The following is a 26,070-nucleotide window of genomic DNA, read 5'->3' as shown; positions in this document are numbered from 1 at the left end:
AGACAGTGCAGTTTGACAGACATCAAGGCTGATTTATCCGAGGACTGAAGCAGGCAAATATTTTGTCTATGGCAGTTGGAGGAGTTCCTGCCCGCCAGCCTTGCACAGTGACCCTGCTCCTGCACAGCTGGTGAGTCCACATCTGACTGCATGGCTGTGCTCCCATCCTGTCTTGGGAGAACTGAGGTGGACACCCTCAGCCCCAGAGGGGATTCTCTCAGGGTTTCTGTGTCAGAACAAGGTGCAAGAACAAGGCTGCAGGAGAAACTGAGCAAAGCTAACCCCTGAAGTCTTGGCTTCCTTTGGGGTGGTTTGGCAGCCCAGCTTGATGATCATGTGAATGTGCAACTCCACCCTCTTCTCCAGGAGCTTCAGAAGAGGTCGGGGGGGTATGTAAAAATCCACCCAGTCCATATTCCCCATGTCTCCATAACCCTCATATTCCAGTAACTTGCTTTGTGCAACAGTCCTTCAGCAGATTTTTAGAAACAGGTTCACAGCTTTGTGAGCATAAAGCCAGTGTCACAACACAAAGGCTATATCCCTCCTTAAACTAAAACCATCACATTTTTATTTAAAGAAGGGTTCCGAATTTAATGCTGTTTTTCTGCTTTGTTCAAACTCTTAAAACATTGAAACATGCTACCCATTAAAACCATTACCTCTGAAATAATCTCATTAAAAAACCCTAAACTTGAGTTTATTTCTATACCTCAAAGCCAGAACCTTCATTATTTGTAAAATTCTATGAAACGTCTACACCTAATTCATAATTAAATGACCTTTTCACAAGACTCAATAAGCACAAGAGCAGGTTCTGGATGAGTACAGAATTGCACAGTGAAACCAAGTACTTTGGGTTTCCCCAAAGAAAGGCTGGTCATGTGGCCAGCAGCTGTGACAGAGCAGGATCCCTATAATGTGAAATGTAGTAATAATTACCTTTTCCTGTGCTCCCCAATAAAATAACAAATAAATTATAACTTAGAAGAAAAAGAAAGTTAGTGTTTCTTTGCAAAGATTAAGAAAAGGTGAAGATTCAGGAAAAAGAAAATAATTTGAAGAATGAATGAAAGAAAAAATACTTCAAATAGACAAAAAAAGCTTTTGTACAATCATACTTCCCCAGATGCACAGAGCAGCTTGCAGTTTAGAATTACTAGGAGCAATTAAAATGAAACAATAACAAATGTGCAGTCCAAAGGCTAGTCAATCCCCTTTCCTCCCCTCTTCCATTTTTCTCAGCCCAATCCAAAGACCACAAAGAGGCTTGTGCCCTGCAGGCAGGTAAAGTTATGAAACATGGGAGAGAAGCCACCCCAGGTTCACACTAAAATTCATCTCAGTGCAGGTTCCCAAAACAAGCCCTGCAGGGATTTTGTGGTCAGCATCAACACAGCTGAAGATAGGTATTACCTTCATTTGCCCTCCCAAGGTGGACCCTTCTTGAGTCTAGAGAGAAAGAGAAAAAGTAGCAACCCATCCCTGTCACACACAGGAGAAAGGGTAGAAAATGTTTGGACTGATTGAATAATTAGGAGCAATGAGGAGTAGTTATCAGCACCAGGAGGCTCCTCTGGAACAAAGAAAGAAAGATGTGACAAGAGCTACCAGCTGGAAGGGGAGACAGAACGAGTGATGACAGGACCTAAAATGGTTTGCAGTTGCTTCTGGGCTGCTGCAGCTACTCTTTGCTATATTTAAAGAGCCAATGGCCAGAGCAGCCTTTTGGAAAAATATTCCTTTCACTAAGGCTCTCCTGCACTAGAGATGTTGCTGCTTGTCAGAGGAAGGAGGCCTTAGGAATCCATTTTAAACTAAATGGCTGCTGCTATGGAATAATATGTCCATCAATGAACCCCAGCAGATTTATATTGTCAAGTGCTTTTCTTCTCTAAGCAGCACAGTTTGAAGAAACAGCTCCTAACTTTTGGGTACAGAGAGCTACAGAGATTATACTGTCGTACATCACCAGTGGCACTTTCCCAGCCCGGTCTGTGCCAGTCCTGAGCTGTTTGTAGCCTTCACTCAGCACTTTTCTGTGGTACTCTCTGGCAAGGTCTTGATTTCCACTGAGCATCCCAGAGCCACATGGCAGCTCTGGAAGCACACAGCTTTTAGCTCTGGGGTCCCTCCATCAGTTCCCACAGTGGTCAGTAAGGCAGATGCTACCACATGGACACAGAGCAGGACTTCACAATCTTGCATGGGGCAGTTTGCTCCTTCATCAGGACCAAAAATGTGTGAGATGAAAGCATGTGTTCCCCTGCCTATGGCATATTCTCATTTCTGCTGGGCATGTGTGAAACTGAAATATGAACACAACAGGGCCACAGCTTTTCTTCTCTTGTACTGCTTCAGTTAGAATATGTCCCAAGGCAGCTTGGTTTTGGCAGTTTCCTCTTCTCTCCACTCATTTTTCTATTTCTTTTCCTAATCAAAATCTCTGAGGCTGGAACAGCAGGAAGGAGTGAGAACTGTGGCAGTTTTGAATCTCAGCTAGTCACGAGGAAGCAAAGTGTAGGGTGAATGTTGTTTGCTATCCATGCCTGCCCAACACCCATAAAAGTTCAAGGATTCAAGCTGTGACCTGTTCTGCTGAGATTTTAAGCTGGGGTGGCATGCTGAAGCAGCATGAAGGGCTTGAATTTGACAGCAAAGAAACTTTAGGAGTATTTCTTCTGAAGGTTGTGCTCAAGATGGCAGAAACCTCATTCTTTTGGCCGTCTTCCCAAGAGGAACTGGCTAAATTAAGGCCCCTTTCAGTTGTGGATATAACCCTAAACCAAAACCACAGGGATCTGATTCAAAATCTGTCTGCCTGAAATTGAGGCAGCTGTAATTCAAAGCTGGAATTCAAAGACTTTCAAAAGGAAGGTTCAGGCTTGCAAAGGAAAACCTAAATTTGTCAAACCCAAACAAACACACCTCGGCAGTGAGCTCTGAGTCCATCCTCTGCCTTTTGAGCCTGCATTCCTCAGGCCCCTCTGAAAACACAAGTTATCCAAGTGCTTGCTTGCATGGAGACAAGAAGGTTGGAAAGAATTGATTGTGGTCATCATTTTGCTTTCCAGAGACCAGCAGTGCCCAGGCAGTACTGGCAGGTGCAGGATGCACTGCAGAGCAGCAGGGATGCCCCTCGGCTTGCTCAGGCACTGGCAGTGAGCATCCTCTGCTCAGAGAGCTTCATGGGGAGCTCAGCTGCTGAAATTCTCCCTGAAGCCCACGGGTTGTAACATAGAAAAGAAGTATTCTCACTCTCCTGAACTCTATAAAGTAACAGCGAGTTTGACACGGAGTTCTCAGTCTTGTTCTTCAGGCACAGCTGGATGGAAAAGAAGGGAAACAAAACAAAACAAAACAAAACAAAACAAAACAAAAAACAAAGCAACCAAAAAACCCTTGCTGCAGCTTTGTTAAACATGTACTTTGGAAGCAGTTTAGGAAAGGGCATGTGGCTGCCCTTACAGCCCCCTAGGGATGCTGTGCTTGTGGGAAGTGCAGTGATGTTGGATGAAGTCTGCATAGCTCTAAATCTGCTGCAAACACCCTGCTGGGTCACAGCCAGGTGAGAACCAGGGCTGAGGTACAGAGCTGGAGGCCACATCTCTATATCCATGCAGGAGAGCATGGAGTCCTCTTTTTTTAATCTCAAACTGATGGCCCTGACATCGAATGTACTGCACCCTTCTTTTTCTTAAACCAAAGTACTTGCACTCCAGAAAGCTGAAATATATCTCAGTTGTAAGTCTTCATTTTGCCCTGTGGGGACCATTACTAACTGCAGGTAGGGATGGAGCTGCCCCAAACCTGCTGTGTGTATTTCAAACACACCCCAGGCTCTCTTTTCCAAGCTGCAGATGCAAGCAGGGTGAGAATATGGGTTCAGCCTCTATTCCAACTTGGACTCATTCCCCACATTTCCACTTGAATCTATTTCTAATTTTAACTACATCCATTATAACATTTAGGGTTTGCTTTGCCTTTTTTAAAATAGTGAGACTCTCAGCTCCACAGACAGCCTTTGACATGTCTGAGTTAATGTGAAAGCACACCACGGTATTTATGTCTCTGCAGACAAGGTTGAAAAGGCTAAATGAAGCTGCTGAAACTCTCACCCAATGTGAGGGGAGTGATGTTTCAGTGACAAAGTGACTTTAACACAGGACCTGCAGTCCAACAGCAATTCTCTTTAGCCTGTCATTCTGCCAAAGTCTGATCACAGAAGAGCACCCAGGGCAGCAGCAGCTCCTCAAGAGAATCACAGAAATGGAGTGGCCAACCTGCAGCATCATTAAATAAACAAGCATAAGGGAACATCTCTTCTGGGGGTTGTATTATTATAGTTCCCCCTCCCCAAATTCCCTAGGGCTGCAAGACTGTACCAATAATGACTGTCTGACTATAAAACCGTCTCTTGAGTTCTGTCTAATTAGAGATCTGAGGCAGAAAATTACTTTAAATATCTTCTTTTTTAAATGCAAATATGTGCACTAAACACATCCAACATGCACAGGAAACTGTTATATTCTTCATATTGTCCTATGCAAAGTGTTACAGAGACTTTGCTAGGATACTTCCCAGCAATTTATAAAACAAATGAAAATTTTCGTAAAAAGAAACCCCAGTGCTGAATAAGAAATATGTCCATTATTTTACAGCTCAGTAAATATAGAGTGAACTTACCCATGTACTGTCCAATAACCACTCAATATGGTCTGATTGATCTCCTAACTTTTTTTACATCTCTTGTCTCCTAGGACCCTGTCTTTAGGACAGGGGCCACCTCTTTGCTCTGAATTTTTTTAACACCTTGCAGTTCCTGTTCAATCCTAAGCACTGCAGTATTGCTATTGCACAATTTTGAACTGCAGTGTTGTTATTGAGTAATATAAACACAGATACTTATTTAGTCTCAAAAACGTATATTAGTACCATCTGGCCTGAAAAACTGTGACTCTACTATGACTAAAATACATTAATTTGCTCACGTGTAAGAGCACTGATGCGAGCAGAATTCTGAAACTGGGTTTAATTTCCTTTAGTACAACACTGACCTCTCCCTCCAGCCACCAGCTTCAAGTTCTCAGGCCCAAAACTTAACATGCTTTGTCCTCTTTAGCTCCTGGGGCTTCAGCTGTCACACTGATAGTAAGTGTTGTGTCAGGAATCAAGTTTTCTTTTCCAGTTTATAATATTCTAGACAAACTGAGAAATGTCCTGGACTGAGGTCTTGAGCACTTTGACACTTGGAAAACTCAGTCTTGTGTCTTCAGATGGGATTTCTTGACACCAGGTGATAACTGTGTGTACTTCCATACATAGAGTCTGTGAGCTACTTCCCTTAAAGATAAAGGCTCCAGCATTTTTTCTGGGTGGTCTAGGCACCTCTGCTCGTATGTGACGTACTACACATTCAGCTTAAGTCAAAAGCCATTAGCTGTCATACACATCAATCTGTAGGATATCTAAAACTTACAATTCATAATAAAAAAAAAGAAAAAAAAGAAAAAAGTATAAATTAGATTTTTATAAGGAAATAAGAGGTACACAGTCAGCAGCTTTAATGGGATCTTCATCTCTGTCACACCTATTGAGGAATGAGTCATAAATGTCACATTTCCTTGTTTTGCTAGAGGATATTATGAGGCCATGGGAAGTGATCCAGGACCTGGCTACATGAAACAGTGGATTAAATCATATCTCAGTTAAAAGTTTTACTCTAAATATAGGGTGTGAGAAGTGCTGAGAACTGATAGTGGTCCAGAAGTTTTGCTGATGGTGATCCAGAAGTTTGGAAAGAATCTGGGCTAAATTCCACCTCCTGTAAAGAGCAGCCATACCTTAAGCTCGAGCTGTAGCCTCTGCAGGGACTGGAGCCACCTTGTGCTCAACACCACAGAGCAGAGTGCTGGCAGATTCTGCAGTTCAGATAATCAGGAATGGTGGGAAGCTGAGCCATGGGAGTGCATTCAGCACTATATCCATACATTAGAAATTACCATGTGGTCAACAGGACCATGACATGGTACCCTTTCATTCATCTGTGGAATGTATGTGTGCATCTGAAAAAGGAGTTTCTAAACCATTCCAAGAGGCTATGTATGTACTGAAGCTTTGGGTTTCTTCTGTTCCAGAGAAGAGAACTGGCTTGGGTACAAAAATCTTATTCCTAGGCTAAGATAAAAGCACCTCTTTTAAAGGGAGTTTCATCTTGAAGATCCTGAAACAAAGGGATTGTGCCATTCCTGAAGAGGAATTAGAGAACTTCCACAGCAGCTTTAACACCACACACTGCATCTGCACCTAAAACAGGAGGTTGAAGGAGATGAGAAACCAACTAAATCTGAATTAAAATTAGCATTATAAAAAGTTCCCAAACTGATCCTGAGCTGTGATCTTATTTACATGGTTTTTAACAAGGATAAGCTCCAGAGGCTGCCTAGAGGATAACAATGTTACAGGATTTAAATTGCTGTAATTGGGACCAAATCTGAATTACTGAAATTACTCCAGTTTCATACTAGAGAAACTAAGCAAACAATCTAGGCCTTCCTATCCCAATCTCCCAGGAGATGGGAGTGTAATGCTGGGTCTGAGAAATTCACTGTTTTGAATAATCCAGGAGGTGGTCAAGTAACTACATTTACACCTTTGTTTCTTAATTTATCATTTCTATTCTTGCAGTCTGTTTATATTCTGACTCTTTCTGTCTCTGAAATTATAGATAAATATTAACACTTTTTTAAGCAACAGAAATATCCTAGGTAAAAAGCTGGAAAATTGTAATTTCTTAGCCTTTGGGAAACATTTTTGCAGCAATGTCAAAATACTTCAACACATACCAGTTCCAAATAACTTCACTTGTAGTGCCAGTTTTTTCTGTTGGGAAAACATGAGCAGTTGTGGTATTGTGGTATATCCTAGCCTAAAGGAAGGAAATATTTTTGGACTGAAATTCAATGTGTTGTTTAAGGTCTACCAAAGGCAACAATGGTCAGTCCATTGAGGATTTACACTGGGAAGGCAGTGAAAAGAAGGCACAGAAGTCACAGAGCAGAGCCAATATGGCAATGTGGCATTTCTGCACATCAGCAGGTACCCACTGCTGGTGCATGCATAGTTTGCTTGCCTCAGGGCCTTTCAAGGCTGCTGTGGGTGGATGCTGTGTGTAGGGAGGTGGGTGGTGAAGGGAGGTGCCAAACCTGGGCTGTGGGGTGCAGAACCACAGAGCTTCCCTGCTGCTGCCTGGCCAGAACTCTCTGGACAACTCATCTGCTGCAGAGCTTCCCTTCAGAAGATGAATAATTACAAATCATGGAAAGGTTTCCTAATAAAGGAAAGGAAATAAATCCATCAACTTCTATTCTGTCTGGTTTAGAAGAGTCTCATGGCACTTCTTAAAGTTTGTGGCTGAAATGGGACTGTAGGTAGGTTTTGATTTAATCTTGGCTCTGCTGAAGTAGATGGCAAAAAACTCACTGAACTTGAGGGAGGAAAAGATTAATACATTAAACCCCTTGTCCCTTAGCAGTTCTGCTTTGCAAAAGACAAAGTATCAGCACTTGCCTGGCTCACAGGCAAGAAAATTCTTGCTGACTACAGTTCATTTTCTAGAGTAGGCAGGACTTGCTGCTCTACCATGTGCCTCCCAGCTCCTCCTTAGAATCTACCATGAACTCCACTCTGCCAGGCTTTTGAAGACTTTAGTGCAGAAAGTGAAAAATAAATAATTCACACTGGTCCTAACTTCCCATTAGAGCAGTCTTCCTCCTCTGCATCCCTGTGAAGGCAGTCTGCCCTAGCAGGCATCTCAAAGCTCCTGTACTGGTAAAACCAACCTTGGCAGCTTCCCTGCAGAAGAGCTTCATGCTGGTTCCAGTCATGCTTTTCATCAGCAATGGGGGAGTAGCCAACACTGTCTGCTCACCATTTTGTGCTCCATGACCACAGATACCACGTCACTCAATTGATCTTTTCATCAGTAGTAGACTCCTTTTTGAAGAATATTAGAAATACCTGCTGGATAAGCCGTCTTGTTAGCAGGTCATGGAATTCTGTAATATTCCATGCATCAGTTGGTATCTTTAAACCAAGGATTTTCAGACTTTGGCACCACAAGCACTAACATATTTTTTCAGACTTTCTTTCATGATATTTGGAAAATCCTTTTTTATAAGACTTGCATTGAATGTATTGTCTTAATTCTCTATTTGGGTACAGTCCCAGTAGATAGTATTTTCCAGTACCTACTAAAGCATAAAGAAGGGGCCAAAATGACTTTTAATTCAATAAACTCAAAAAACCCTGTGTAGATTCTACTGAAGAACAAAATTCCATAAATTAGTTTTTATTTTCATTGTATTCAGAAAAAGAAATATTTTTTTCAATATTAAAAAGTCCTGGGTTGATCAAATTGTTGCGTATTTCTTTCTGGATAAGTGGTAGTGAGTAGAGATCTCTGACAGTTCTATATTAAATGCAGGTGGCTCTGTGAATGCTATTCCTGTCTGATACACTACATTAACCATAACCTGCAATTTCTTCCAAAAGAACTGGAATGAATTAAATTGTTTAATAAAACCTTACTTACCTGGATAAACTCATTTCTAGTTTGCATTTAGGTTCCCCTAATGCATCTTACTAGATTAGTATTTTTAACATAAAAAGCTAGAAGTGTTTACTTAGAAAACCAAACATCAAATATAATCCTGATAATTGTCCAAAATTTTCCTTTTTAAGATGGACTTTTCTTTCATACCTTTTCTTGCTGTATTCTGAATTGCTAAATTAATTTAGCATGAATTGATAACTTCATTCCCACTTCACAGCTAAATGCAAGACTCAAACACAAATCCTTCTGCCTAATTTACATTTCAATGCACCTCCATTGAGTCTGCCTGTAAACACAGATTTGGGCATTAAAGGCATCAAGAGATTTGAGCATGGACATACCTGGATGGAATTTTTCTTTTTCTTGTTGCTGTTGTTCAGTTAAAAGTAAACTCACAGAGTGGGAAATAAAATGTATCATCACAGACCTATACCTTATCAAGACCACCCCTTATTGAAAACAAGGATTTTAACACAGAAGCAATGCAAAGCAGCCACATTTTGTCAGGAGTACAAACCAAAAATATTATTTTATTTGGTGCATGCTGAATATAATAAAGTTAAAAATTTTGCTATTCCAAAATTTATTTTAAAAGCCGGAAGTATGACTGGGAGAAGATAACAGATTTATTTTGTTTTCATGGTTAAAGCAAGCCATATAATTCTTTGTAAGTGAGTGTTGTGGAGGCAAAAAATGCAGACCCATGATTCCAAATGTAGCATCATTTATATCCATAAGCAGATTAAATTTTAAAAGTTCTCTCAATACCACTGACCAGAGGAACAATGTCATTGTTAGAAAACACACGCACTGGTTACCTTATAATCAAATTTTCACTGCCCTTTCTGACAGGTTTTTAAGTTACTTAAGGGATCTATTTATATGTGGAAGCATCAACATCATGCAGTAAATCCAACCACAACTCAGTCACATATTTTATTAAGTTTAAGTTCAGTGAAAGTGCAGAGTAAACTAGGGCCCTATGTCTCTCAGTTACATCTGATTTGCGGTTGCTATAAAAAGGCCCACATGCCGCTCTTTCAGATGTGTTTTGGATTGAAAATAGGATTAATGTGCTAAAGTGTGATTAGAATGGTTAAACACGATTAATTGGAACAGACTTGTATTGCCAAGGGAGCTCCGCTGTTACTGGCCAGCCTCCAGTTTACCAAGTGAACAAAGCAGGCCAACTGTCCAAGTTTTTCCATGTCTTTGCTTATGTGCCTTTTCCTTTGCATTTTCTCATAGCCAGCTTGTCTCAGAGCAGATTAAATACAGCTGAGAATGTTGGTCTAGGTCTGCAGCGAGGATCCTCGGGGAATAAGCAGGAACCTCAGGCCCAGACTTGGCTTTTCCAGTGCTGGTTGAAAACTGCCATGCACCTAGGGCAAGGGTCCAGGTGGATCGACTAGGGAGTGGGAGTAATTTGGGGTTTTTAAAATGATCTATTAAACCCCTGAACTTTAATCAAGCTGCTACCTTACTGACAGCTGTGATTTACTCACACATGGCTGCGAGGGGTAAAAGGGGCAAGGACTGCAGAGCTCAGGCACTTGTCCCCAGCTTCAGAGCACATGCGTGGGCCACACGTGGGCCCCCTCAAATTAGCACACTGGTGTGCTTTTGTCATGGGCAAATTCATATGTGTGTGTGCCATAGAAAATCTATTTTGTTTTTTTAGTGGATACTTGGCTGGACATTCAGAAAATGCTGCCCCTCTCCACTAACTGCCCTTCCCTCCCCCCTTGCCTTTTCCAAGCACAGATTAAGGATTTAAAGCTTAGGTAATCAAAGCTTTAAACTGATCCTGCCTGGAGAAGTCAAAATGGTTTAGTATATTGTTCTAAAAACAGAAATACCTCAGTGGTTTATTGCATGAAGATATTAAACTTTGCACAAATTAAACTCAGGAGTGCAGACATTTTGAGCTAAATTCCTGGCTATAAGCAACTAAAACCTTCACAGCAATTAAAACCATGTTTGATTTTTTTTTAATAACTCCAGGCACAATTCAAATCACAAAGGGATTGCCTTTCTCAATAACGAAATCATTGTACAGCTTGTGGAGTAATGGCATTCTATCTGGGAATGGGCTTGGAAAACATATATGCATACACGGTCTCCAAGACAGCATGCACGTATGTATACAACTGTCTTTTAATATTTAGTATCCTTCCTTAGAAACTATCTAACCACTAGGAACAGAAGAGTAACCATATATTTATCCACTGGGATTTGAGATCCTGAAGCAATTATTAGAGAAAAGAAATGGAAGATAAATTCAGGGATATTTCTTGCTGCACTCTAGTTCATTTACGTGACTGTACATAAATTTCCATCTCTCTGAACAATGCAAACAGAGAGGCAAACAGCATGTGCTATCTTTGCTCATAATTTACAAACTTGCCTTGGAGTCAGTTCACTGTCACTTCCCCCTCAGGGGCTCAACAACAACCTCTTCCCTTGCTTCCTTCTGGCTCTCCCTTCTCTGCCTTCCTCCCTCCCATTCTCTCTGCCTCATACACAATACTCCATTGCATTGGGTAGATGATACTGCTTCAGGTGCAGAATGGGTGTCCGTCCATTTTTTATTTGAAAGGGTGGTAGTATATAAAATAAAAACTAAAGACCTTAGTTTCTGTTAGAAGACACCTTGAAGATTATGCTATGGGGTCTTTCACTAGACCAAGTTTATTAAAGCCCCATCTTGAGCCCTGCCAGGGATGGGGCATCCACATCTTCTCTGCCCACCGTCTCCCAGTGCCTCACCATCCACATAGTGAGGAATTTCTTCCTAATATCTAATCTAAACCTAAAGGTACATCATAGTATGCCAGAAAAAAAAAAAAGCGAGACTCTTGACAAGCCTCTTCACAAGCTTTCTATCTTCCCTTCTTGTAAACACAGTAGCTTCCTCTAGTGCTCAGCAGTAGACGCTGGTGGCAGCAAATCCCTTGCAGAGGTTTGATTTTTAAGCTGCTGCCACATGTAAGCTAGAGTTTTAAGGTTTTCTTGGATAATTAGATGATCAGCACTTTTAAAAATTAACTGCAGCTGCAGAAGAGTTAATTACTGTTAATGACAGCAATTGCAGAAGTGTGACACATTATAATCTTGGTAGCTATGCACGTGGTCCTGCCAACCTGTCATCTCAGAGCTTGCAATGGGTGACCCATCCCAATAAAGATACTCCCAGACTTTCCTTTTCTAAGTGCTGGGGAGTTATTAAAGCCCTCCTGGCAATCTGGGATTACACCCTTCACTGAGCAGAGTTCAAGGTGTGCCTCTGCAGCTTATCAAGCCTGCTACACACACAGGTACTCTCCCAGCTGCCCTCCCTCTCTGAACGTGAATCTGGTCAGACTTGTTAACCCCAAAACCAGAACACAAAGCTGAGCACCCACTAGGAGAAGAACATGACCAGTATTGAAGGCCAATCCACCCAGTCAAAAATGCCAGCTGGAATGGAGCTTCCAAAGCCCTCTGCATGTACAGTCCTTTGGAGTAGTCTGGTTTGTCACTGAAGCAATCATCCAGGTGCTTTGAAAACCTCTCATAAGGACTTGCTTCAATCAAAACACACTCAGTTCACAATGCTGCTTTCTTTTGTGGTTACAGGAGCTGTTTCTCCCTCCAGTACATGGATGTCAATGAGATATGGTTCAGCAAGAGCAGGAGCAGCCTGTGGTCCACAAGTTCTGCCAATTCAAGTGGTGGCAAATAAATCTTCTGCTCCATACCTGGCCAAGCTATCTACCCACATTATGGTACCCATGAAAATATGGGAAAGCTGCTTCTGAGCAGCTTTCCTGTTCAGAAGCCTTCAATGTTCACAGCCTAGTATACAAACAAAAATATCAACATCTATTTCAGTTTATATTACTGTGCTGGTCTGGGAACTGTTTCAAAACTCCCATCAGGTGTAGCTGCTCTGGCTGACTAAGGCACCATTCAACTGACTTCCTTGTTCACCACAACCTAGCCTGACAGGGCTTGTGAGCACTGTGTCTTTTGTGAGCACTGTGTCTTTTTGTGAGTACTGTGTCTTTTTGTGAGCATTGTGTCTTTTAAGACTTCTCTGTAAGGGAAGACTCAGCATAGGTGATGTCACATAGAGAACCTCTGGTGATCTGAATTATACAGCTGTGTGGATGCCCCATATTTGTTAAGAGCAAATATTTCAGTAACATTCCCCAAGCTGCTATTCTACTTTCAACTCATCAGAAGACAAAATGAAAGGTCAGTGTTTATATCTTTGATGTGGTACAAACTGGAAACACCCATTATATTTTAAACTACTGTGGCACCAAGCTAAAAAAGGTTTTAATAAGAGAAATTCCACTGTCAGATTGGTCTTACAGTTCCTCACCACAGAATATTTGTATGTGACAAATTCATCAGATCATGAGTACCTGTAGCAGTTCCAAAGGTCCATGCAGACCCATGTCCTATATTTAGCACCAATTAGTTACATTTTCCATAACCAAAAAGTTTGCAAAGACACTTTTAATTACAACTGGATTTTTGTGCAGGACACTAAGAAAGCACCAGGTACAGCCTGCCCTCCACACCACCACCGTGTATTGGAGGCTGCTGCTGCTAAGAGACAGAAAGTTGCTGCTATGGGTCCCAGGGGGCCCAGTGTAAGCCATGTGACCATCCACACATTCTGTGTCTTAATCATACATTTGGAGACCTTGTCTTAGAGGAGGTTTCCATTTTTGCTATTTTGTCAGATATGATCAGTGTTTAGTGCAAGTACAGACACATATGACACCACTTCCAGATTTGTGTAGAACAAAACCATGACTCTCTGAGAGAAGGCTGCTCATTTGTGTACTTAGGGATGCTGTAAGCCTTGCTTTAGTTATCCAACCTCATGTCAACAGAGAATCTGAAGCTGAACTGTAAGTGTTCCTACTAGAGAATAGAGCAGACACATGTAGATGGAGGGGACAGAGATACAGGAATGCAGGTGGAAGCAGAATTGAGACCCAGCCTATTTATAGCACCAAGTTAAGGCAATTCAGAAGTTACAGCCTGAGAAAGAAACCTGAGTCTTTGCATGGCCAACGATTTTTTTGTGACCTATGGAAGTCACTTAGCTTTCCTTAGCCTTAAGTCCATAAAGCTGGGATAACCAGTGTGACTTGCACAGCACAGTGACAATAATTGCCCAGAAGATGTAAAAGAATGATAGTAGTAGCTATTGTGCAAGTAGAATGGATATATCACATTTATTTTTCTACTAACACTTCCCAAAATAACACATTGGCATTTATACTTCACTTTCCTGAGTCTTTCTCTTGCATAATGTGTAGCATTATAAAATCTTTACAGGCTGAGTACCATTACATGCATATTTACTGACAGTGAAGGAAAGAGAGCTGGAACAAAATCATGAAGGACTGGATGTAATAAGGAGCTGAATGCTCCAACCCTGTTCAAGGAAAGCAGAAGCACTGGTCACACTGAAGCCAGTGAGTCCTCCTTTTGATTTCAATAACATGCTTAAGTGTTTTGTCAGAAGGGTGCCAAGAGCCCTCAGCACCTAGCAGGGCACTGCATTCCCTGCGTTGCCTGAAGTCAGGCAGTGAAGCAGCAGCAGTGGTCATATTGTAGGAATATCTCTGACTTCCTGAATAGAACAACAGAGAAATTAAAGCTAAGAATGAGTCTGTCCCAGGTTTTACACAAAGCTCTGTGCACTCCAGAGAAGAATTTGGAGAGCTTAGTTACTGCTGGCTAAATACATATTCAGAGCAAAATTTTTTTCTGCATGCACCTGGTCTGCATGAATGCCAGGCTTGTGTATGCAAGGGAGGTGTGTGCAGAACTGAAAAGAGAAGCCAGGATAAAAATTATCCCTAATTTCATATGGCTCAGCAAGGGGAAAAGAGCAGCTCTACACAGACAGGTGTATATGACTTTCTTTAGATTCAAAATCTGGTATAGGACACTGAGGTCTGAACATGGTCTCTCTGGTTAACTGGAGTGAGCCCTTTCAACTTGAGAGTGATCCTTGTCCCTTTCAGCAACACAGAAGGAAAACATTGCCCACTCTGTTGGTTAAAACAGAGCGAGAAAAATAATCATTCATCAATTCTTTGATTTTTCTGTGTAGTCCTGCTAAATACTCCCACTTTTGGGGAGGATAAACTATACCCTTCTGGGGAGTAGAGGACTATCATGACACATGTGGAAAACACGCAGAGCTGGAGAGCAGCATTTGGAGACGAGGAGAGCTGACCTGGGACCAGCAGTCCTTGGAGCTGCTGACAGCCCCACTCAGGCATCCTCTCCTCCAGGGCTCCCAGAGCAGAGTCAGGTCCTTGAACGGGGCCTGAATGTGACATGCAGGCATTCAGCATCTTTTCATACATCTTTATCTCTTCTGTTGTAAGATTCAGTGCACTACACAGATTTATGGGAATTCTTTCCATGTTCACAACTTATAAGTATTAATAACCCGTCCAAGTTGGAAAATAATACACCATTCCTAACTCTATTAACTACAGAAAATCTGGCTTCAGTTAAAGTAAGATCCCCTTTAGCAATGCCCAATATCCAATAAATATTATATATAAAAAAAAGCCAGGCTGCATCTTATCTGACACACAGTAACAGCAATGTTTTTGCCTGAGGCACTGCAAACTTCAGGCTTAAGAAGTCAAAATGACAGGGTACAGATGACCACTTGAAAGTTATAAATTTTAACCTAAAGAGTTACCTTTAAGTCTTTTATTTTTATCTAATAATGACTACAGACAGGCAAATTCAGCAGGCCCACAAATCTACAAAGAGATATTAAAGTTGTAGATAAAATTCAAAAACTGTTTTCTTAATGCTTGGGGTTCTGCCACTGACCTGCAAGGAAAAATGGCATTAACATTTCTGTCACTGCTATATAAAAGGCGCTCTGAGCTTTCCAAACAAGCAGTTCCATCCAGTTAGTGATGGTTTGAGAACTACTTGCCTTCGAAGTTAAGACTAAATCCTTTGGTCCTTACTCTGACAAAACTCCTGTTGCTGTTAGAGAAGGTCTTTCATTTAGTTAAGTCTTCCACTTTTGGGTTAAGGTCTTCTGAGATAGTTAAATATTTGACAGATTTACATGTTTTCAGTAGATATTTGGTACTTGAATACCCAGGAGGGGACCTTACTGGTACATAAAAACTGCATTAGTGTGTTACAGTATCTCAGTGTATTTTGGGAATAAATATGACAAGAGACGTCTTCAGAGTTACTCAGGGAGCCTTTAAGCTAGAAGTGCTTCAGACCAGCACAGTCTAAATGGAGCTGCAACTTTCACCCTGCTTTAAACTAGCAGAAGTGACTTGCAGCATACCCTGCCTTAGCAGAAGTTACTTGCAGTCAGCTGCCAAATCTGTGCTATTGAAGGCTGTTGGAGAATGCAAACTCCTCTAATTATTTAAGGAGAGCAGTCTGTCTCTGGCCTCAGAAGTTCGATTAACCTGGTAGACAGTTAATTAAAAGTTAAAATCACATATTTTCTCAGGTACTTCTCAGATGCCCTTCACCGAGTCCTGTGACTGTCACCACATTTCAGCCTTTTCTCTTCCTCTTTGCTCAGGGAACCTGCAATGCCAGCCCCAGGGACAGTGCTGGGGCAATGGCCCATCCAGGAGCTGTGTCACAGACCAGTTACAGAATCCATCAGTAGCTATGATTACTATTTGCTCCATTTCTGACATCCTCAAAAATTCACAGCATTCATTCATTCATTCATTCATTCATTCATTCATTCATTCATTCATTCATTCAACCACTTTCTTTCTTTCTTTACTTTGTGTATTAGTCTATAGGCTAGATGCCATTTTGAAGAGGTACGATCAAAATGACCCAAAATTTGCTTTTATTGAGAGTGTGGATGAAACTTTTTTTAAAAGGAAACAAGATAGTAATGCAGCTCAAGGCAGCTCACGGACCCTTCTGCACCTATGGATGTTGAATTCAAAACATTATTTGATTACATTTTTGTTAATCATACTGCAGCACTGGCTGTCTCAGTATTGCTTATTTTAAGAAGATTTTTTCTGATTAGAGAAAGTCAGAAAACTATTCAGCAAACTTCTTTTATTTATCATCTTTGTCCGAGGAAGCAGTCTAGCAAGTGTAAAATGGCTGAAAATTAAAGTCAATTGAGAAACTGAAAGGTTTCACATGCATAACCTTTAAAAGAAACACAGTTTCAGAATGAGATCTGGACAGTTATCTCACTCTGTTCATGACCTCATGAATTTGGCAGCTCCCACCCTTCAGCAGACTTTGAACCCCTTGGTGGATCAGTGGCCTAATCTTGGACTTTCTTTTCTTTGTAAGAGTGAGGGGGAACCCTCAATAATTTCACAGGATTTTGCAAGAGACTGTCTAATCACTCATTCATCAGACTTCTAAAGAGCTTAAAACTGCTGGGATTTTTTTTATCCAGTTAATGTCTGTTCTTTGCCTATTTTGTTTCTGATTCTTTTTCTCTTAGTATTTTTTGTTTGTTTTGATTTTGTTTTGGGTTTTTTTTGTGTATGGGTTTTTTAAAATTTTTGTTGGTTTTGTTTTGATTTTTGTTTGGGTGTTTTTGGTTTTTTGTCTTTTTACTGTGAGTTGATTGAGGAATTTTTTAGGGTCCCTGTGAATTCAAAGAGAATGGCACTTTTACCCCAGAGACACCATCTTAGCCAGATTTCACTACAGCTGGAGTCCCCAGGGCCAACATTTTCAGTTGAATGATGTCCATTTGAAGTATGAGTCCTGTCACTGGCTTCAGCAGTGACAGATAAGCACAAGTTACAGCAGGCAAGTGGGCCTCCAGAGGTACTGCCCACATTGCTCCCCTGGTGGTGCTGGGCTTTTCTGCTGGACCAAAGCTTTCAGACTTAATGAGAAGCAAGTGTAGGACACCTTGGCATGGGTCCAGACACGCCGCACTGCTCCCATATGAAATCTGGCAAAGAGAAAAGCCTCACGATGCTAGCTTTCCACCTTTGCACCATACAAGCAGCAGCCTAGAAAAACTGGTATTTTTCCAGATGACAAGTGGCAGCTTTCCAGTAAATACCCTAAAAGTTTGGTTGGCATTTCCTCTCACAGGCATGACACTTGGGAAAAGAAGAGAAAGCCTCTTGCAGCTTTTGTGTGATGTTGTGGCAATGGGATACAACTGCCCCTTCTGTACACCCCACAGCCAGCTCTGACATTGGTCACTCACACATTCCAGGGCTCCTGGGCATCATGGATAGAGGTCCTCACACCCCCAGCCACTAAAGGTCATCATTTTAACCAAGGGAGCAGGAGATTTGAGGGGAAAATATTTCCACTGTAAATTGGATGTTCAAGAGTGTCTTGGGAAAAAGCCTGACACCAAGTTTCAGGCAGGGCCAGGGCAAAGGGGGGTTGAATACATCTTGTTTTCCTCTTAAAGTGTTTGAGGACAGAAAGAAAGGGCTAAATGGGAGTCTGTCAGGGTGGAGAAAGCTCTTCTTTTTATTTCCCATTATAGCTTTCATCTGTGAAAGAGGTTTGGCCAAACACATTACTCTCTGAACAGCAGCAGTCATAGTTAAGGAAAAGATATTGTGAAAACTGTAAAAATTGAAAAACATAGTTTTTCATTAAAAAGTCTGAACTAATGGCTTGCTTGGGTCTCAATAAAATTGACATAAATCTGTAAAAGACATGAAAAGCAGTAAGAACAGGAGTTTGCTTTGATCAATAAATCTTCTGACATTTGTATTTCTAAGTTATCCTAGACAGTTCCAGCAGGTTTTGAAAGTCATTAAAGGCTCCTTTCACAAAAAGGGTTTGGATTGTCATTTCCTTCAAATAGCTTCCTTTCACAACCAAATGAATTTTAAAGAGTGTCTTTAATTATGACAGTTATTGTTGTTATGAAGGCTGGATGTGCTTCCTGTTTAAAACGGCAGGAAAGTATTTATAGTTTTCAGTTTGGACTCAGGGAGTATCTGCAGAGAATCTTAGGAGTAGGACAGAGCTGGGCAAGCCCAGTGACTGCCTGGAGCCAAGGCTGGTGTGGGGCTGGCAGCAGAGAGATGCTCTGGAACAAGCCATGCCTCAAGCCCCATGCTCAGCACAGGGAGATCCCACCTCCAGCCCCAGGCACACCACAAAGCCCAGGGCCCCTTCTGCAAGGGCTCAAACAGCACCTGCTCCCAGAAATGCCCCCTTTGTAGACAATGTGAGTTAAAGATAGCTCACTTCATCCCTGTCCAGTCCTGGTTTTCCCTTGGGAAGGAAAGCAGTAGCTTTCACATTAGTTTTGGGACTCAGACTAATAGTATTTAACTCACATACTGGTTCCATTGAAGTGAACTGAAATTATTCATTTGTGCAGAGATCAAATCTCTTGAGAAGCTGTAGAAAAAATAAAGTCTTGCTCTTAATAAATACTGGAAACATCCAGACTCCTTAAGCACAGCCATTTTTAGTAATTAATTTGCTATAGGGGTAGCTAGCTGATTTAAAGAGTCAGATTTATTCTGATTAAAGCATTTACTTCTATGTCAGCAGAAGGAAAATTTACTGCCTCAGGAAAACATAAATGTCAAATGTGTGCTTGAATATACAGAGTATGGTAGATAGAAAGAAGACGATGTTTTCACAGGTCATGTGCTTAAAGGTCAGCAGGGTTAAAGAGTACTTTTTGTGTTGTTTTAAAGCTGCCATACATGAAGAAGGAGCTGTGCAGCTGAAGGGAAAATGGCAAGACGGAATGTGCTCTAATGTCCACGGGAAGAGCACCAGGCACGTGCACACAAACAATAGCTGAATTGGCCTCAAGACCCATAAAGAAGACTTTTATATAAAATTGTTCTGGTGCCAGAGCTGCTCCCTTTCTGTTCCAATGCACATTGGCACTTTTGCTTTTTCTGACAACAGTAACCATAGGTACTCTTCTCTTCACAGACTTGCAATGTCTAACATCACTATACTTGTGGGAAAAATTGCTACATCCAAATTAATTCTTATCCAGGGAGAACTCCAGTCTCCAGAAGACTAAGCCAGGAATATTTCACCGGCACAAATGCAATGGGGACATTAGAGAGAAAAATACTGAAATAAGTTGAAACCAACCTTTTACAGCCAGAAATTCCTGTTGGAACTATGGGAGCAGTCCTGGAGCCCAGCTGTAGGTGCTGAGTGCCATCCTGGAACCCTGAGGGTGCCTGGGACACCAGCACAGGACCAGCAGCAACAACAGAAGGCTCCTGCAAGAGACTCGTGTCCTCATGGAGTGGTGTCTGGAAGCCACCTGTATTTAGGGACCTGAATGTCTCCCTAAATAGCTCTAAGAATGGGAACTTTTAAAGCAGAAATTAGCACAAAGACTATGAAATTCAGTCCACTATAGATAGAAACATTAATGGGGCAATGAGTTCCTGGATTTTGTGTGTTCTGGAGACCAGATCTCACTTTCCCACCACAAGCGCTGCCAGGGACTGAAATCCTGCTCGGCATTCTCTGTAACTTCAGGTCTTATCCTCTCTAGGCTGCTGCTGCTGGCTGTGGTCAGTTCTGAGGCCTCTCACCCAGCACCTCAAAGAGGAGCTTCAGGATGGGGCCATCAGCCTGTATTTACATTGCCTGGTAATGCCATCAAACATTCGACTTCCAGTCATTAGCAATCCATCCCTCCTGCCTTTCCTCTCCCTGAGGAAGTGCTCACAGAACCTGTCTCATGGATTTCTGTTTTTTCATTATTGTTGTAGTCTCCCCAGTTTATCTTGCTCTTCCATGAAACAACAAACCACAGATATGGTTTCACCCCAACAGCCTGTTTGCAAGAAACTAACCATCCAGGAGCAGGAGCACATCCTTCCCACATGCTTCAAAAACCCACTTAACGTGATTCATTGCTTTATTCTTTGCTTGAAGCATGTCTCACTTACATTAATAACATTTTACCTTTCACTTATAAATTCAAACACAAAAGTGGCTGTCATTCTCCAAATAATCATGTACATAAAATATTACAAGAGTATCACTTTCCAAAGGTCAAATTCTCTTCTTTCCCTTAATTAGGATTCAAGATTTTCAACAATAAGCTGTTGCAGCAGCAGTATAGCTCTTTTGTGTTCATTAATTCACATCTCTGCTTTTTCACTTTGCAAAGAGGAAAAAGGAAATGGTTTTAAGTGGGATAAGTATGTTTTTTTTCTAAACAAAATAAAAAAAGGAAGTTCCAAATATGGAGGAAACAGAAGTGATCTGATTGAGTAAGAATTCACACACAGAGTCCTTAGTTTCTGAAGAGTTTATCAGTCAGTCCTTCACACTGATCAACATCTGATGTGCTGTGTCTCATGTGCCTGAATATGCAAGTCAGAGTTCCTTTTTAATAAATTTCCAGCTAAGAAATGGATCTTCTCACACCTAAAATGGCAATAGCAGTATCTTGACTTCTAAGTAATTTTTTAATGTTCTTGCAAGAACAGACTTCATTTTGTGACTGATTAAAATAAAGGGTAATATTTCATTATGGAACTATACCCTAATTCTTTTAGATAATACCTGAAAGGAAGTAAATCTAGAGTGAAAAAGGCGTGTTAAGTCAGCCAACCTGTCTGAGAGGACAAAGATAAACATAGTGGGCAGTGTGATTTCCTGTAACATGATTTTGCTGCATCTAAATATAAAAAAATCACATGTAACAGGAACCATACCCTTTGTGTCCCACAAGAACCTTTCAAATGGGCCAGAGGAAAAGCTTATAAATGTGCTCTTGCAAAAAGTGTCTGTTTAAAAATTAAAATTTAGTAACAGGGAAAAGAACAAATAGTCCCCACAAAATGTAATACCTTACCACTAATAAATTTTCTTTATGAAATTCCTATTTTTCTGATTTCATGTGTATATATATCTCCAGTATTTCCTCTAAGCTGGCTGTGCTACAAATAAAGGGAGGTTTTGTGCTTTGGTTACACACCAAAGGACTTCAGGATCTGGGCTAGAGGCCCACCTCTGTTGGGAATCCTCTCTGTGTCCCTGAGCAGGTGAATCCACTCCTCCCACATCTTAGTCATTTGCAGGATACATGGATTTTCCTGCTACAGCCTCCAGGGTAACACCACTGCCACATCTGAGGAAAAGCATCTATAAAGTGGGACTTAGACCTTGTCAGCTTCAAGGCACAGTAGCCCTTGATCTTCCAGCCCTGCAGACACTGGTACCCCTGAAAAGCAAAGTTCTGGCTGGCGAGGTGGTGGGTGCAGCTTCCTGATGCTGGTGCCAGCTCTGTGCCTGGGAGGTGCTGAGGGACTTCTCAAGGTGCAGAAGGCTTCTTGGGCAGTGCCCTGCCATTTTGGCTCTCCAGTGCCACTTCCAGCCCCACATTTCAAGGCTTCCAGTCCGGCTGAAGAGATGACTCAGCTGCCTGTGAAGCTCTATCAAAACCTTATAATTTTACAGCCTAATGTAAACCAGCTCTGTCTTCAATTTGCCTTCACATGCCAGCCAAAAATAGCGCCAGTTATGATGCAAGTCAGAGCTCTGAGTCACTGTCTCATTAATTTCTAGATACAGGTTTTAGGTGTTTTAAAACTTTCCTCAAAATCCAATTCCCCCAGATTCCCAGTCACTTGAACATTACTTCTTTGAAGTCCTTCCAGTTTTTCTAGATATTTTTGGTAGTAGGGTGCCCAGCACTGAATGTAATTTTGCTTACCTATATATTTTCTAAATCCTAGCTCTTAAAGCATTAGGGGTTTATGTGTGTGTATATATTGTATTATATATTATAGCATATCATATAATATATAATGTGAAGAATTTGCCTTCATATCAGTGATACCAATTTTATTGGAAGAGAAATATTAGCAGGATTTGATTTTGAGTCACCAGCTGTTTTTTCTTTAGGGTTATTTCTTTTTTATTGGTGTCCCAGTAAATGACTAAAATGTAAACTAAGACTTAACAAAACACCAGGATGATTCATACAAGCATAAAATTATATTGGTCCAAATTTTACTGAACTCTCTCCAGAATGCTTTGAGTTTACTGGACAGATTTCAGGTTGCCATCACAAAAGTGGAAAAACAGACTGAACATTCTCAGATATCAAAGCTGTCAGTGCCATTTCTCCAATCAAGAGAAATGCCAAGCTTGGACAGAGGGTAGACAACAGCAAGGTCACAATACAACCTGAACAAATCTGAGCAAATCTTTACTCCAGGTCAGTGATATTAATGATGGACCTTCAACTGATTTCAGTGGCAATTAGCCCTTTTATTCACAGACAATAAGTGTTTATATCAGCAGATATTCTCTAACCTGTGATGGCTAACACACACTGACTCAGCAGATGTGAGTGCCTCTGTAAGAAAGCTGTGCCAGCATGTGATGTGGGTGGTGGGAAAGCTTGAGCAGAGCTATTTCAGAGAGCTGAAGAAATACAGAAAAGTTTTACATGAGATATGAACTTCAGTTCTGAATACCACAGACTCCTTGATGATTCTGGGCAACCTCTTTAGTCTGTCCCTGGATTCTTCATCAAAATGGAAGTCTTCCTCACATTTTCCTAAGAGGATATCCCTAGGACCCACCAGTGACTGGTGACCTTCTTGATTGTTGTAATAACAGTAATTGATTTCAGTGTCTTAGTTTCTGTGATAATTTGTCAGCTTTTTTTGGTTTTTGGGGTTTTTTTTTGGACATAAAACTTTCCCGGAAGTGGACTGCTTTTTCACCAAATGAGACAACAGCAAAGACCCCTCACTTGTAGCTCACTTCCAGCTGGAAGATGAAGGATCCACAACTCCACAAGGAAAACGCCAGTGAAAGCATTTTGAGTGTGGAAAGGTGCCTGGAAAGCAGACACTGCCCCTGAGCTCCATTCACAGACAAACACAACATGCCTCATGTCCTCACACCAAGTGGGCACACTGCTGCTAGCCTGGAGCTGGTATCAGCTGTGCTTTGGGGGTACCAGGCAGCGAGTGGTGAATCAAAACCAGTCACCACGGCATGGACCTGCAGAAGTTTTCCTGTGCTGCCCAACACATCCAGAATAAGAACAGCTTGCTATAAACTTGTTATATGAACCTGGAAAAGGACTTAACAAACTTAACAATGTGTTTTAAGATAGTAGTATTTCATTTTCCAATTAGCTGAAAAAAATTCTCTGCTGTCCCACACCTTGTGAAACAGCCTACCTTAAAAGCTCACAGTAATTTTCCAATAGTGCAAATAGCAGCAGAGAGTAATTTAAAAAAAAATTTAAAAAATAAAAAAATCACTCTTTTCCAGGCTGAAAACAGACAAAACTCTATCCTTCCATTAAACAGCCATGACTGTTAGAATGTATTCAATAAGCTCCCCAGCCCAGTAAAGGACTGTATGGAGCAAGTACTGTTGTTCAGGCTGAAAGTCTTTGTCTCTACTAGAGATAACAGATGCTGCTGATAATATCCAGAAGATAAATCAGTGCTGAGCTAGCTATGTTTTTTGAATACAGGATTTGAAGGTTTTAAGCAATTACATTTAAAAATGCAACTTTCCTTTGTAAGCTACACAGTTCCATACTATTGCAACCCACTCTGAAACTATTAAGCTAAAGGCAAGAAATAGGAAAACATGAGGACTTTTGAATAGTGAGAATTTGCACAGGGAATCAAAGAGGTTTCAAGTTCACTTAGTGCAGATGTTTCTATAATTGAGACACACTAGAAAAATGCATTAATGTACAAATCAGTCTTTCCTACAGTTATCTGAACCATAAAAAAATGTCCATAGCCAGGATATAATTCCCTATTAAATCCTATAGGATACTTTAAAAAAATAACATAGGTTCTTTTTGCCTATTAAACTCTTCAGGACTTTTTCAGTAGGGGAGTCCACAGGGAGCACAAACAAACCTAAAATCTGTTGACCAATTCACCCCATAACCCCTTTTCATACACTTGCCCACAGATACTAAGGATCTGAATTTTAATGAGGCCAGCTAAGTGCAGCTGGTGACCTGAAAGATTTATTACTCCCATTTAAACCAGTAAGACTTCCTTTGGAACAGGCTCGAGCTCCCTTTACTGTATGTGCCCAGCCATCCATCCAACCCAAGCACAGATTCCTGCATGCAAAGGCAGGAACTTGCACCTACAGATTTGCTGCTGATGCAAAACACGCAGCAGCCTCACAGAGGGAAAACATGGAGTTTCACAGGCTTTTGACTTCTCAAAACTGTAATGGTTGAAGCATTCAAAGGAAAGAAAATGTCTAGGACAGATCTGAGGCAACCTGACAAGAACATTTTTTCTGATCTTTCTAAGCATGACATAATCGTCTACTTTTAGTGTCCAACACATATAAATAGAACTGGCGTGTTCTTCCCAGCAATAAACTGTAGCTCCCTAAAATCGGCAGGGACCAGCAGTACCCTGCTGTAGCATCTTTCAGGAAAGTTGTCTTTGATGGAAGCGTAAACCCCCGGGGGTGACTCCTACCTGCAGGTTGCACTTCTGTTTGCTCCCCTCGGGCACACAGACTCCTGCTGTTATGCTAAATTTAAACAAAGATCACCCAACCTCAAATCCAGAGGTCAATTAAGATTATCAGGTGCTGGGTCCCAAACATACCTGCTTGTCCGGGAATGCTTCTCCAAAAGAACAGCAAACACTACTTTTTTTTTTTTTTTTTTCCCCTTTCCATCCAGACTTGCCTTGATTGCCGTGATGCACTAAAATAACGATACAAACAAGAAGGAAATTGTGTATCTCTTTATCTCAGCCCAGCAGGAGGGAGATGGAAAAGTATGAATAACAAATTACCTTGCAGTGGTTTCCACTAATCAACCTCAGGGCCGGGCTGGTTTAGCGTGAAACCATTCTTAGCCTTTTTTGACAGTGCTGGTACAGGCGTTGGGCAGAGGACTCTACCCCCTAATTAAGAACCTGAAACAAATTGAAAACAGCTGTGAATAATTAGACAATTTAAGTGCTGTTAAGAAGGAATAATTTTTGTAGCCATCGTAATAAATCTTATGCTGTCCGAACCCATACATTTTATGTGATTTTTTTTTTTCTGCTGGTGGGTTAGTGCATTACTCATAAAAGAAACAGTATCCCTTTTGTTTTGATTGGGCCTGCTTAATAACAAAAGAGCATATCACTATAAGTGGAAGTGTGATGACAAAGAGAATAGCCTTTACTTTCCTTAATTTTCAATCGTTGTGGTTCAGATCCTGTGTCAGATTCCTGGCATATGAGTTTGGTGAAAAAAAATGAATTCTTGATTTGCACTGTAAATAATACCTGAAATCAAGCTACTTGACATTTCTAGATTTCTCTGCAAAAATATATAACAGAAAAATACTTAAAAATTCAGCAACTGGCCTATCAGCTTTATGCAGCACATAAGGTCTCGAAGTATTAGCTAAGACTCGGGAAATCTATTTTTCTCTGAAATTTCCCACCTTCTTTTTCAATCTT

General features: G+C 41.1%; 1 long non-coding RNA gene across 11 annotated transcripts in view; it reads right to left on the bottom strand.

Moving 5' to 3' along the window:
- The window catches only part of LOC135302688 (uncharacterized), a 75,535-nt gene that overhangs the window by 44,360 nt on the left and 5,105 nt on the right, over window positions 1-26,070 (bottom strand). For 3 of the 11 annotated variants that reach the window (XR_010364256.1, XR_010364250.1, XR_010364260.1), the window contains exons 2-6: window positions 25,411-25,533; window positions 25,219-25,319; window positions 7,842-8,022; window positions 7,206-7,330; window positions 5,058-5,474 (exon numbers count right to left, since the gene is read on the bottom strand). This is a non-coding gene — a long non-coding RNA (uncharacterized LOC135302688). The remainder of the gene's footprint in view (window positions 1-5,057; window positions 5,475-7,205; window positions 7,331-7,841; window positions 8,023-25,218; window positions 25,320-25,410; window positions 25,534-26,070) is intronic. The other 8 variants (XR_010364257.1, XR_010364258.1, XR_010364253.1 and 5 more) reach the window with 7 other exon arrangements.

This window comes from Passer domesticus, chromosome 6, assembly GCF_036417665.1.
Source record: "Passer domesticus isolate bPasDom1 chromosome 6, bPasDom1.hap1, whole genome shotgun sequence".
Lineage (NCBI taxonomy): Eukaryota > Metazoa > Chordata > Aves > Passeriformes > Passeridae > Passer > Passer domesticus.
This window is presented reverse-complemented; position numbering and strand designations above follow the sequence as displayed.